This window comes from Lissotriton vulgaris, unplaced genomic scaffold (assembly GCF_964263255.1).
Source record: "Lissotriton vulgaris unplaced genomic scaffold, aLisVul1.2 SCAFFOLD_1887, whole genome shotgun sequence".
NCBI lineage: Eukaryota > Metazoa > Chordata > Amphibia > Caudata > Salamandridae > Lissotriton > Lissotriton vulgaris.
Genome location: NW_028253476.1, coordinates 152,627 through 165,385, shown reverse-complemented (window position 1 = coordinate 165,385; position 12,759 = coordinate 152,627). Strand labels below are relative to the sequence as shown.

General features: G+C 44.5%; 1 long non-coding RNA gene across 1 annotated transcript in view; it reads left to right on the top strand.

Annotated features, from left to right (window-relative positions):
• LOC147660956 (uncharacterized) overlaps window positions 1-1,622 on the top strand; it is a 38,097-nt gene extending 36,475 nt beyond the window's left edge. The window contains exon 2 of the long non-coding RNA XR_015306102.1: window positions 597-1,622. This is a non-coding gene — a long non-coding RNA (uncharacterized LOC147660956). The remainder of the gene's footprint in view (window positions 1-596) is intronic.
• The last annotated feature ends 11,137 nt before the right edge of the window (window positions 1,623-12,759 follow it).

The following is a 12,759-nucleotide window of genomic DNA, read 5'->3' as shown; positions in this document are numbered from 1 at the left end:
TCATCATGGCTCTTGTGAGTGAGGAAGATGAGGATGAGGGGAGGGGGGTGATGTACCACTGCCATGGTTTTTACCCACAAGCATATATGCATTTGAAGAGAGAGTGCAGGATATGTAAACCTGCTTCCAGCCAGTGGGAATAGAAAGGATGTCAGCAGGTTTGCTGCCCCCCCGATCCATCCCTCTCCAGGTGCACTCCCTCCTATTCTTGGGCATGAACAGGATGCCTAGGTGGGTGCTGAGGACCTGCAGACTCTTCTTTACTCAAGGTCAACACTCACTTGGATGTGGGACATGTTTATGAGACAGATGTGTGCCTTCCAATGGCCCTCTCTTACTGCTGACTCTACATGGTAATAATTTCCACCAGCGGTGCATTCAGTATAAAATGGCCCTTGATCAATCCCCTCTACAGTTTTCTGAAGTTATGTTTTACTCCCTCAAGCATTGGTTTTTATCAACTCCAGTGCATATACATTGTAGGAGCAAACAGTAAGTAGATATGGAAAGTTGTTACAATGGAGGGTTGTTAGCCTGTCTATATCTTTACAGCTTCATAATTGTATTGATTTCATTCTTCATTTGCTCCTTATCAGCACCTCCACCACGTCCCTAGCTCCTGCTCCGACTGTGCTTGTCACTGGAGGCGCCGGACAGATCTCGCTCTTCTGTGACCGACATCAAGAATCCTTTCCAGAGTCCACTGCAAGAAGGACCCTCGATGAGGGAAGGATGTGCTTCGCTGACACCTCTGCATCTTGCTGATCATACTGCTTTCGACAGAATATTAGACAGCCCTGTGTGAGCCCAAAGCATTCAGTAACTCCCTGTACATTGCATGTTACTTGTGGCAGATAGACACTTGTGTCTGGATAAGATCTACTCCAGGTCTTCTGAAGATAGATTTGCATAGCCCCTCTCTGACAATACCTTCTAGCTTGCTCAGCGGTGGGCGCTGTTTAGGGATCATACAGAGACCGATGCAAATAATGAGTGCCTGATAAGAGTATTTGTTGAGCCAGACACAAAGCCAGATTTACTTTTGACAATACCAGCTGATCCCCTTGACACTGTCCCTTGGATGAGGGCAGAACTCCCCTTGACACTGTCCCTTGGATGAGGGCAGAGGATCCCCTTGACACTGTCCCTTGGATGAGGGCAGAGCTCCCCTCGACACTGTCCCTTGGATGAGGGCAGAGCTCCCCTTGACACTGTCCCTTGGATGAGGGCAGAGCTCCCCTTGACACTGTCCCTTGGATGAGGGCAGAGCTTCCCTTGACACTGTCCCTTGGATGAGGGCAGAGTTCCCCTTGACACTGTCCCTTGGATGAGGGCAGAGCTCCCCTTGACACTGTCCCTTGGATGAGGGCAGAGCTCCCCTTGACACTGTCCCTTGGATGAGGGCAGGGGATCCCAATAATACTGTCCCTTGGATGAGGGCAGGGGCTATAGGTAGATGTAGATCCAGGTGTTGTGTTACTTTGCCTTCTGTCTTCCATCTGTATCCTTGTCTTGTACACTTTGTTATTGTTTCAGAGGAAAGGAAGAATGCCTTGCTTGTAGTTCTGTAATTCATTAAACAAATGTTGAGAATTCAAATACGCAATAAAATCTTAATGCTTTACCTTAGTCGAGTTTCATTCTTGCTTAAACTGCGCTGAGCTTTTATTACTATACATCGCACTAAAGTAAACAGTGAGGTTTTAATGGACAAACCCTGTGGGAGCCAAAAACCTTTACTTTATTGTTTGCTCTGGTTCATTGACCCATTAATGTGAGTAAATACAAAATGTATGCCACAATTTAAAAGCACAAACTCTTGATAATATACATCAGCTAAACAAATTATTTTGCTTCATAAATACTAAAAAAAATACTTCAGAATCACAGAAATCATATCATTCACGACATTAAAAATAAACTCCATAAAAATATCTACACCCTTTGTATTCAATCTAACATCAGGACTTGATTAATTTTAAGCTTATACCCCATGCCTTCTGCAAAAAGCTGGATACAGCAAACAATATGCAAGTATTAGTATCTGTTTTGCATGTCATCAACATCAGCCTTATTTTGCTGAGTTCACACCATGAAAGTATATTAACAACATTAGAAAATATCTCAATAAAAATGCAAAACTAGACAAAACGTCGTAAAATGATTCATTTAAAACCTCAGTTGGATATTAGAAATGACAAAAATAGGGTGGGAAAAAGGAAAAAAAGAATCAAAGGGACTGATTGGGATCTTCAATGTATAAACACTTCTAGGCAATCTGTAACATATAAAGGTGTATGAACAACTATACTATAGGTCAGACAGCATTAATATATATTATTATTATCTAAACCAGATATCATTAATGAAAAAAGTGAAAAAAAGAGATCAGAATAGATTATTTTATTTGTATTAAAAAATTAATTAAAAAATCCTCACTATAGGATTAGAGAAGAAACATACATTCTACTGAATATATAAAACACAAAAGGACAATGTAATAATAAACAATGTAGTACTGTAAAACATAATGACAAATTGTGGCAGACAAAATATTCTTTAAGACGCGCGTTTCGGCGTAGTGGAGACGCCTTCTTCAGGAAGCCACGTATTTAAAATCTTTTATAAAAGGTTAAAGTCTTCCTCTTCGTCTGTCTCTATACAGCCTGGACGTCAAAATTACTTTTGATGCTAATTTGGTCCTGTATAACCACCGTAGGTAACCTTCTGAATGGAGTCTAGTTTCAAGTCGATATATGCATTAGTTAAAGAGGACTCTTAGTATGCATGAAGATTATAAAGAAGGATTGTGGGCGGGAAATGGAACCATGCATCTGATAAAAAATGTAAGGATTCAATTCCACCTGAGACTTAATTAAAAACTTGCAGACGAGAGTGATTATCTTATTGTCTAATTTAACGGTGTTACTCTCCTCGTCTGATGGCTCATTATGCGTCCGTGCTGAACTGATTAGGATCTTGGCAGATGGGATACTCCATCACATAGGTGACGGACATGCCGTCCGCCGAATTATGAATCCCATGATACCTTATGGCATTTAGATTTCGACATCCACTGAAATCTGTATCAGGCCCTAAGTAGTCAGACAGCTTGCAAACTAAACCAAGTTGACAGTTCTGGTTGGTTAAATAATTCACAAACAGTCTACTAAACCTCAGTTTTGGATCTGGGGAGTATTCCGCCTGTGGGTTGAAAAAGCCTCAGAGGAGCCAAGAGATATACATAGGGCATTGGATAACAATGAGTTTCTTCTTTCCAAGGCTGATATGTCCAAAACTAACTAGATAACACAATTCAATATCTCTTCATTCGATCACATAGCAATGGATCATAAACAAAGACATCAAAGGGCACAATATACAATTGTGGCAATTAATTAAAGTGCATCTAATATATCAATGTAAAAATGCTAAGACCCTAAAAACAGTAAATACATCAAGTACCAAGTGTATATGTACCAGGAACATATTAAAATGAATAAAAGTAACAAATAAATACCATTATTAAAACAGCATTGACTTTCGCAACCGTAGAGCGTTCTTTAAAAAGGAACCAACTGCTTTGCATACCAATTGTCATCGGAGTTGCTGAAGAAAAAGTAGCACAGCTGTCCACCTCCTGATGTTTGGATTTCATAATAGTGGAATCACCTTTTGAACAAGGGGCCATAAAACGTACAAAACAATACTAGGTGCAACAGCGACTACGGTGAGGTCTCATCACGAGAGCATTGTAAAATTTCAGCAGATGCAAATCCATTGCAGGGGCCTGTGCTCGACCTCATGGTCACAGGTTCAAATCCCGGCGGGTCCACTCAGCCTTTCATCCATCTGAGGTCGATAAAATGAGTACCATTGAGTTGGGTAACAATGAACATCTGCTATTCAGCGCCAAGAAACCTCTGGGTGAACGCACGCTTTACAAATACACATGCTATGTTATGTTATGTTAAATTGTCCCTGAGGGAAGCACAGAAATCATCTGATGGAGCAGGTTCAAAAGAGCGTTAATAGCACCCTTTCCTAGGAATTCTGTACAAGACAAAGGAAGGGAGCAACAGCGTTCCCTGTTGGGACATGGCAGAAATCTCTGACAGATGGTTTCACTACTCCCTCCCTCTCTACACAGGCCTTTCTATGGGAGAGGAAGCAATCCTCTATCCACCCTTTATCCTTCTTGGTGATGCTTAGAGGGTTGTCAAAGACATGGGGAAGCCTAGGGCAAAGGTGGTCTCTCTAATACATCTGAGCCACGGGGATGCTATGACCATGGCGACAGGAGAGGCAGTCAGAGATAAAAAGACGGCCAACGTCAGCCTCTTAATCTAGCCAAAATGAGTGTAGTATCGGGTTCCCAAGGCCTACATGCTCCGAAGATAACCCACTTACATTCAAGAACTGTTGGCACGGAAACTGTAAAATTCAAAGAACAAGTTTATTAAGACCCCATGGGGTGGTGGTACATTCCTACAGCACCCTTCGGTAATGCAAGAAGTATCACACCGAACATCGGTGTGACTCGGTCTTTTATACAATTTGCAGGTAATAAAAAGATAGGCGGCACAAAGTCACAAGGCGTTATGTACATATATGGTCATTTTTGGAACACAGCCAGCTCATTGGAGGGGTTACAACTCCGCTGGTCAGTTTGGCGGCACATTCCTGAGGGGTGACTGGTCAGTGGGGACTGCGCATGTACAGGCTTGACCAGTACTAAAAATAGCCTGTTGCTGGGCAAACTCAAGTGGTCAGTGGTACGGACAACGGACTAAAGGGCACGCTAGCCACGAGGCCGCTTATAATCTAAGATGGCCGCCGTAACATTCAAAATGGCGTTTCCGTGTATAGCCAAGTTAAGCGGGAAAACGTGTAGTACAGCTAAGCGCTAACGCGGCCATTGTCCAATTACGACATGAGTACCATAGTAAAAAGGGAGCGAACGTATATGAACCTTGACATATTCTAGTCCAAGCTCCTGATGGACTATAAAATGGGAGGTAGACGGCGGAACCCCCACGTGCCGTCAACAGACTCTGTTCTCTTCCACTTGTGCCCTTATGATGTCCCTGTGTCCTCATATCCCTGATCCATATATCAGGGAAGGAAGGCACTTCCACCTGAAAATGTCTAAAATAGGTTTGCCCCCCAGGGCAGTAACAAGAGAGAAGACAGACCCAACCGCACAAGAATACCGGCTTACTCTACTCAAAACACACGGGGACCATGAAGAACCTTAACGACCATCACCCCCAAATGAGGGAACTGGCTCACTCTAGCAATGGATTTCCGACCAACACAAATGGGGCGCGTTTTGGTGTTTTTTGGTCCACATATCATTATCTGTGTCTTTGACAGATTAGTCTGCAGGCTTAGCTTCCCCAAAAAAAGAACAAGGAATGTAATAAGCTGCTTCAAGCCATTTGCAGTCCTGGCCAGTAGCACAGCGTCCTCCGAGTAAAGGAGAGCCGGCATGGGCTTAACTCTCACCTCGGGCACATCAGCCCCCACATTTACTACAATAGATTCAAACTAATTAATGGAAAGCAGGTGTAGGATCAGGGCAAGCAAACACCCCTGCCTCACCCCAAAATTAACTGAGAAGGTTTGTGTGCACTCACCATTGTTAAGGAAAGAGGTATTTGCACAGCTGAAGGTGATCTGTAGTTACAACAGGTAACGATGTGTGGCGTGCAACCAGGGATGAACGCTGTCTGCGCCGGTCAGCGTATATTCAAAGACTAATACAAGGCTACCCCCGATGAGGGGTAGACTCCCCAATGCACTGCTTGAAAATGACACAGAGGTCTAAAGATTTGAAGTCCACTTCATTTAAAAGTTCAATCCACAGAATTCACTGATTCTTCGTATTTTTAATGAGTATACATTCTGCTCCATGTATAAATCATCATGTTCCAAACATTGGTAATATATATCATCCACAAAATTCAATTTCAATATTCAACGATCCCAATGCATTTCGGGCTATAGCGTAGCCCTTCCTCAGGGGATAGCTCTACAAACAAAGAAAATACCATCAACAGGTCTGATTCAAGCATAGAGTAAACAGTACTGAATGTGTAAACATGCTGGATTATCCAAACGTATTAAAAACGAGAATGAAATAAACCATAAGGTATGATAGAGTGAAAGAACCACACTTTCCAAAGTGCGTGTGCCAAGTAAAACAGAAAGAAAAAACACTCCACGTGTGAAGGTTACTACGTAAATCAAAGTGTTGTCACGCGGTGAGAAACCAACAGAAACCCAAACTTCCAATGAACAGTAAAACCCGAAAGCGTGTAAAGGACTTCTAAGCAAACGCGTGGTCTAGACATCAGAACGAAGCTCAAATGTACACCAGTGTAATATAGCGCGCAGCGCGCAAACACAGTTCGAGTAATTGTCGCCAGTATATTAGAAAACAGTCCCCACCAGGAGGTACTTACAGGGAATGCTGTCAGCGCACAACCACATTCGGCATCGGTGAACAAGATACAAACGCGCCCGGTACACTGCTGGTTTAAACAAGAATGCTAAACATAGAAGATGGACACTGGGGCGTCCCGAAATGGGCGCCATCTTAGAATGGCAAACACACTGTAAAGCGAATGCTCACAATATACCTCCATAATAATGAGAATAATGAAAATAATAAACATGAGAAGAAAACAAGAGTAAAAAACAGTGTAAAACAAGAGAATCAAGGCTCAGAGAGATAAACCAAAAAAAAAAAAACGGAAATGCAGATAATTCTGAGATAACACAGGGATAATTCACAGATAACACAGAAATTCCATACGATCATTGAGCCCGTGCGGCTGCATGGTCGCCATGTATCGGATCCAAAAGTTCTCCCTTTTCAATAAGGTTCTTTTGTTGTCAGTGGTACTTGTTCAAGAATTTGATATTTCAACTGAGCAACTGTGTGATTATGATCCAAAAAGTGTGCAGCTACAGTGGATTTCACATTGCCAGTCCTTATGTTGCTCTTGTGTTCCAACAAGCGTGTCCTGACTTTCCGTTCAGTGTGTCCAATATACCATTTGCCACAAGGACACTTCAATAGGTAAATGACGTTCGCAGAGTTGCACGTGGCATTGACACGCAGTTTAATGGGATAACCCTTCATAGGGTGGTTCACAATATTCCCCAAGATGCAATTATGACAGTTACTGCAGTTATAACAAGGACGTAGGCCCTTGTAATTCACTGGTGGACTTTCAGATTTGGGTTTGCATAATATCTCTTTCAAGTTTCTTCCCCTTGTGTATGCAAACAAAGGTTGTTGTGCGAAGGCTCCCTGAAAATCAGGTTCCAGGCTTAATAGTGTCCAATGTTTAGAAATGATATTCTTGAACACCTTGCTCAATACTGTGTACTTGGATACTACGACCATCCTGGTATTTTCAGTTTTAGTGCTAGTCTGTAGTAGTTCATCACGAGTCATATTCCCACAACGGGTGACTGCTTTTTGAAGAGTTTGTGATGGGTAGCCACGAGCCTTGAACCTCTCGACCATGTTGTTCATTTCAAGTTGACAGGTCTCATCAGAAGTGACGATGCGTTTGACGCGCATCAATTGGGAAAGAGGTAAGTTTGGTAATGTAACATTGAGTTACGGTCAGTAGGTTTTTCTGAAAACCTACTGACCGTAACTCAATGTTACATTACCAAAGTTTTCATCGATTTGGGCTAAAACAGAACTTACCTCTTTCCCAATTGATGCGCGTCAAACGCATCGTCACTTCTGATGAGACCTGTCAACTTGAAATGAACATCATGGTCGAGAGGTTCAAGGCTCGTGGCTACCCATCACAAACTCTTCAAAAAGCAGTCACCCGTTGTGGGAATATGACTCGTGATGAACTACTACAGACTAGCACTAAAACTGAAAATACCAGGATGGTCGTAGTATCCAAGTACACAGTATTGAGCAAGGTGTTCAAGAATATCATTTCTAAACATTGGACACTATTAAGCCTGGAACCTGATTTTCAGGGAGCCTTCGCACAACAACCTTTGTTTGCATACACAAGGGGAAGAAACTTGAAAGAGATATTATGCAAACCCAAATCTGAAAGTCCACCAGTGAATTACAAGGGCCTACGTCCTTGTTATAACTGCAGTAACTGTCATAATTGCATCTTGGGGAATATTGTGAACCACCCTATGAAGGGTTATCCCATTAAACTGCGTGTCAATGCCACGTGCAACTCTGCGAACGTCATTCACCTATTGAAGTGTCCTTGTGGCAAATGTTATATTGGACACACTGAACGGAAAGTCAGGACACGCTTGTTGGAACACAAGAGCAACATAAGGACTGGCAATGTGAAATCCACTGTAGCTGCACACTTTTTGGATCATAATCACACAGTTGCTCAGTTGAAATATCAAATTCTTGAACAAGTACCACTGACCCATGACAACAAAAAAACCTTATTGAAAAGGGAGAACTTTTGGATCCGATACATGGCGACCATGCAGCCGCACGGGCTCAATGATCGTATGGAATTTCTGTGTTATCTGTGAATTATCCCTGTGTTATCTCAGAATTATCTGCATTTCCGTTTTTTTTGGTTTATCTGTCTGAGCCTTGATTCTCTTGTTTTACACTGTTTTTTACTCTTGTTTTCTTCTCATGTTTATTATTTTCATTATTCTCATTATTATGGAGGTATATTGTGAGCATTCGCTTTACAGTGTGTTTGCCATTCTAAGATGGCGCCCATTTCGGGACGCCCCAGTGTCCATCTTCTATGTTTAGCATTGTTGTTTAAACCAGCAGTGTACCGGGCGCGTTTGTATCTTGTTCACCGATGCCGAATGTGGTTGTGCGCTGACAGCGTTCCCTGTAAGTACCTCCTGGTGGGGACTGTTTTCTAATATACTGGCGACAATTACTCGAACTGTGTTTGCGCGCTGCGCGCTATATTACACTGGTGTACATTTGAGCTTCGTTCTGATGTCTAGACCACGCGTTTGCTTAGAAGTCCTTTACACGCTTTCGGGTCTTACTGTTCATTGGAAGTTTGGGTTTCTGTTGGTTTCTCACCGCGTGACAACACTTTGATTTACGTAGTAACCTTCACACGTGGAGTGTTTTTTCTTTCTGTTTTACTTGGCACACGCACTTTGGAAAGTGTGGTTCTTTCACTCTATCATACCTTATGGTTTATTTCATTCTCATTTTTAATACGTTTGGATAATCCAGCATGTTTACACATTCAGTACTGTTTACTCTATGCTTGAATCAGACCTGTTGATGGTATTTTCTTTGTTTGTAGAGCTATCCCCTGAGGAAGGGCTACGCTATAGCCCGAAATGCATTGGGATCGTTGAATATTGAAATTTAATTTTGTGGATGATATATATTACCAATGTTTGGAACATTTATACATGGAGCAGAATGTATACTCATTAAAAATACGAAGAATCAGTGAATTTTGTGGATTGAACTTTTAAATGAAGTGGACTTCAAATCTTTAGACCTCTGTGTCATTTTCAAGCAGTGCATTGGGGAGTCTACCCCTTATCGGGGGTAGCCTTGTATCACTCACCATTGTTGCCATATCTAACTGACAATTTCAAGTCCCAATAGAGATGTTGTAAAAATGCAACAAGATCTGCCTCCAGGCATAAAGATGTTAAAATGACCACAGTTTTGACCCGTTAACAAACTAAAAAGGCGCTGGATAAATCCAAGAAGGCCAGTTAAAGGGAAGAACCCATGGCATCCTTATATTTAGCTACTAGCAGCTGAAGATTAAGGGAGGGCACAGTAGTTCCAAGGCCTGTCCTGAACCCATACTGCACTGGGGAAATTATGCCATGTCATGATGTCCAGTCTAACAAGCGATCCAGTACTATGCGCTCAATTATTTTTGTGACTCAATCAAGGCGGGTGAAGGGTTGATAGCATGCAGGGTCTACCAAGCTGCCCTTCTTGAAAACTGGAACAATAACTGATGTGTGGCAAGATGCAGTAATGCCTGCCTTAGACACAGAGTTGAAGACATAGGCATGTGATAGTGACAAAAATTCCATATTTGTGTTATAGGTCCATAGGGACCCCATCTGTTCCAGGAGTCTTTTTGACATGGCTATTTTTTTTAAAGCAGTTTTTATTTGTCACAGGTCACATATTACACATAGTTCCGTAACCCGAGACTGTAGCACACATTAAAGAAAATACAATAATGCCGTAGGCTTTTATACCCCCAACCAACCCCCACCCCACCACCCCCCGATTGCGTATATGCCATCACAATAAAATAATCACACAACCTACTATCCACACTGAGTCCTTCCAGCACCCCATAAATTACTATCAGCATCCCAGGTTTAAGGAGGTACAGTGGAAGCGTCATCCGACGGCGGGTCCAGCTCCAATACCCTGTAATCAGCCCATTGTTTCCAAATTTTGAAGTGTTTAAGGGGGTATCCCCTGGCTAGAAATATTGCCAACTCAAGCCCCATGCAAAAATCCATCCCAGAACACCAGGCAGCCAACGGCGGAGCCTGAGCCGCCTTTCAGGCCCTGGCTATATCCCTCTTTGCCAGTGTGAGACCCAGCAGAAGCAGGTGGCGCTTATACCTATTGCCCCCAACACTCTCCAACACATGCAACAACGCCAGTCACGGAGTGTACGGAAGCTCCCAGGCCAGCACATCAGGCAGACAGGAGAAAACACCCCTCCAAAATCTATGCAGCACAGAGCAATCCCAGACAGTGTGTAGGAGCATACCCTCAAATGTCTTGCATCGGAGGCACTCAGGGGATTCTATCATTTTTACCTTCCACAGTTGCACTTTAGTAAAGTAGACCCGATGCAAATATTTAAATTGCACTAACCGCAGGCGGGTGGAGATAGCAGCCCCACGCGGACTCGCCAGTGCCTCCGTCCAGTCCTCCTCCTCAAGATCACCAACATCCCCCACCCACGCCGCGCGAAGATGCTGCAAATCAGTAGAACAGTGGTGGGTCAACGTCTGGTAAATGCATGAAATCTTGCGGTCTGGCAACTCGCCGATAAACACCTTTGCCTCAAGAGGGCTCAACTCAGGAAGGGATTTCCAGCCCCACTAAATGAGGTGACAATGCATGCCTAAACTGTAAGTACTGAAAGAATTGGGACCACGGCATTCCATACTCATTACGTAACTCCTGAAAGGATTTAGGTCAGTCATCACGTCTCCCAAGGACGAGATCCCTATCGAGTCGCACCCTTGAAATCCTCGCAGCGCCCCCAGCTGGGGCAGCCGCCCATTATCCCATAGTGGCGTCTCCCGCGTCAGCACATTCCACCACCCCATCCTATGCAATGTCCGTCACCAGACAAGAAAAACCACCTGTGTGGCCAAGGGGAGGCTGTGCCGCAACGGCACTGAATAAAGTAGTGTGTGTAGTGTCCTAGTGCCCATCAAGTGGCATTCCACTGCGTACGCCGGGTCCCCCCTATTCCTGTACCACCACTCATTAAGCACCAGCAGGTGCGCCGCCTGATAGTAGGAGAGAACATCCGACGTCGCCAGCCCCCCGGAGTATGTCGAAAGGAAACACATACGTAACGCCACACGAACCGCCCCTCCCTCCCACAGAAACCCACCCCGGACCGAATTCACTTGTTGGAACCACCGCGGCGGGATCACATATGGGTGGTTCTGCAGCTGATACAGCAGGCGAGGAAGCGCTAGCATTTTAACAAAAGCCGATCTACCATAGATAGTGAGGGGCATACGAGACCACGCCTTAAGGTCCTCTCGCGTGCGGTCCCATACCGAGGCCAGGTTCCGCTCCCATGAGACGACCGATGAAGCCGAGAGATAGACTCCCAGATACTTCATCTCTCCAGAGGCGAGGTGCAGAATGGACGCCCAGTCCCCTGCCCTATAATGATCATCCAGAACCCCTAGGGTGGATTTACCCGGGTTCAGATAAAGCCCCGAGGTTTCGCCAAAAATCTGTAAAATGCGTAGCAAGCACGGTCCCAACCTATCTACATCAGTGAGGAAAAAGAGGACGTCATCAGCGTACAACGCTATCTTATCCACAACGCCAGGAGCCCAACAAAAGCCCTTGAGCTGGGCATCAATACGCACCCATGCCGCCAGTGGCTACATAGCTAGCGCAAAAAAATGTGGGGAGAGGGGGCACCCCTTGTGTGTGCCCCGTTGGATCTTAAAGGAGCGAGATATCGCACCCCCCACTCGCACCGACGCTGTAAGATCTGTGTAGAGCAACCGCAGGTAGGCCAAAAGGCACGGACACAGATTAAGACGGCGCAACAACGCAAACAGGTACACCCAGCTCAGGGAATCAAATGCCCTATTCATATCTGCCAAAAATAATGCCGCTGGCTCACCGAGTTGCTTCCAGGCCGATATTGCAACATGCGCCCGTCTGATATTATGACGGGTAGCCCGCTGGGGCATGAATCCGGCCTGGTCTGGGTGGACCAGGTCCGTAATATGTGGCCTGAGCCTATTAGCCAAATCCTTAGCCAACACCTTGGCCTCAATTTTCAGGCGGGAGATAGGGCTATAGGACTCGTGGTGCTCCTGCGGTCTCCCTGGTTTGAGGAAGACCACCACTTGCACGTGTCGCCAGTCCGGGTGTAGCGAGCCACTCTCCAGCGCCTCCTCAATCACCGGTCAAAAGTAGGGGCGTAGCTGCACAGAAAAACGTTAAAAAAATTCCCCTAAGGCCGTATGCAATTCGTCGTCAGACAGGGATCG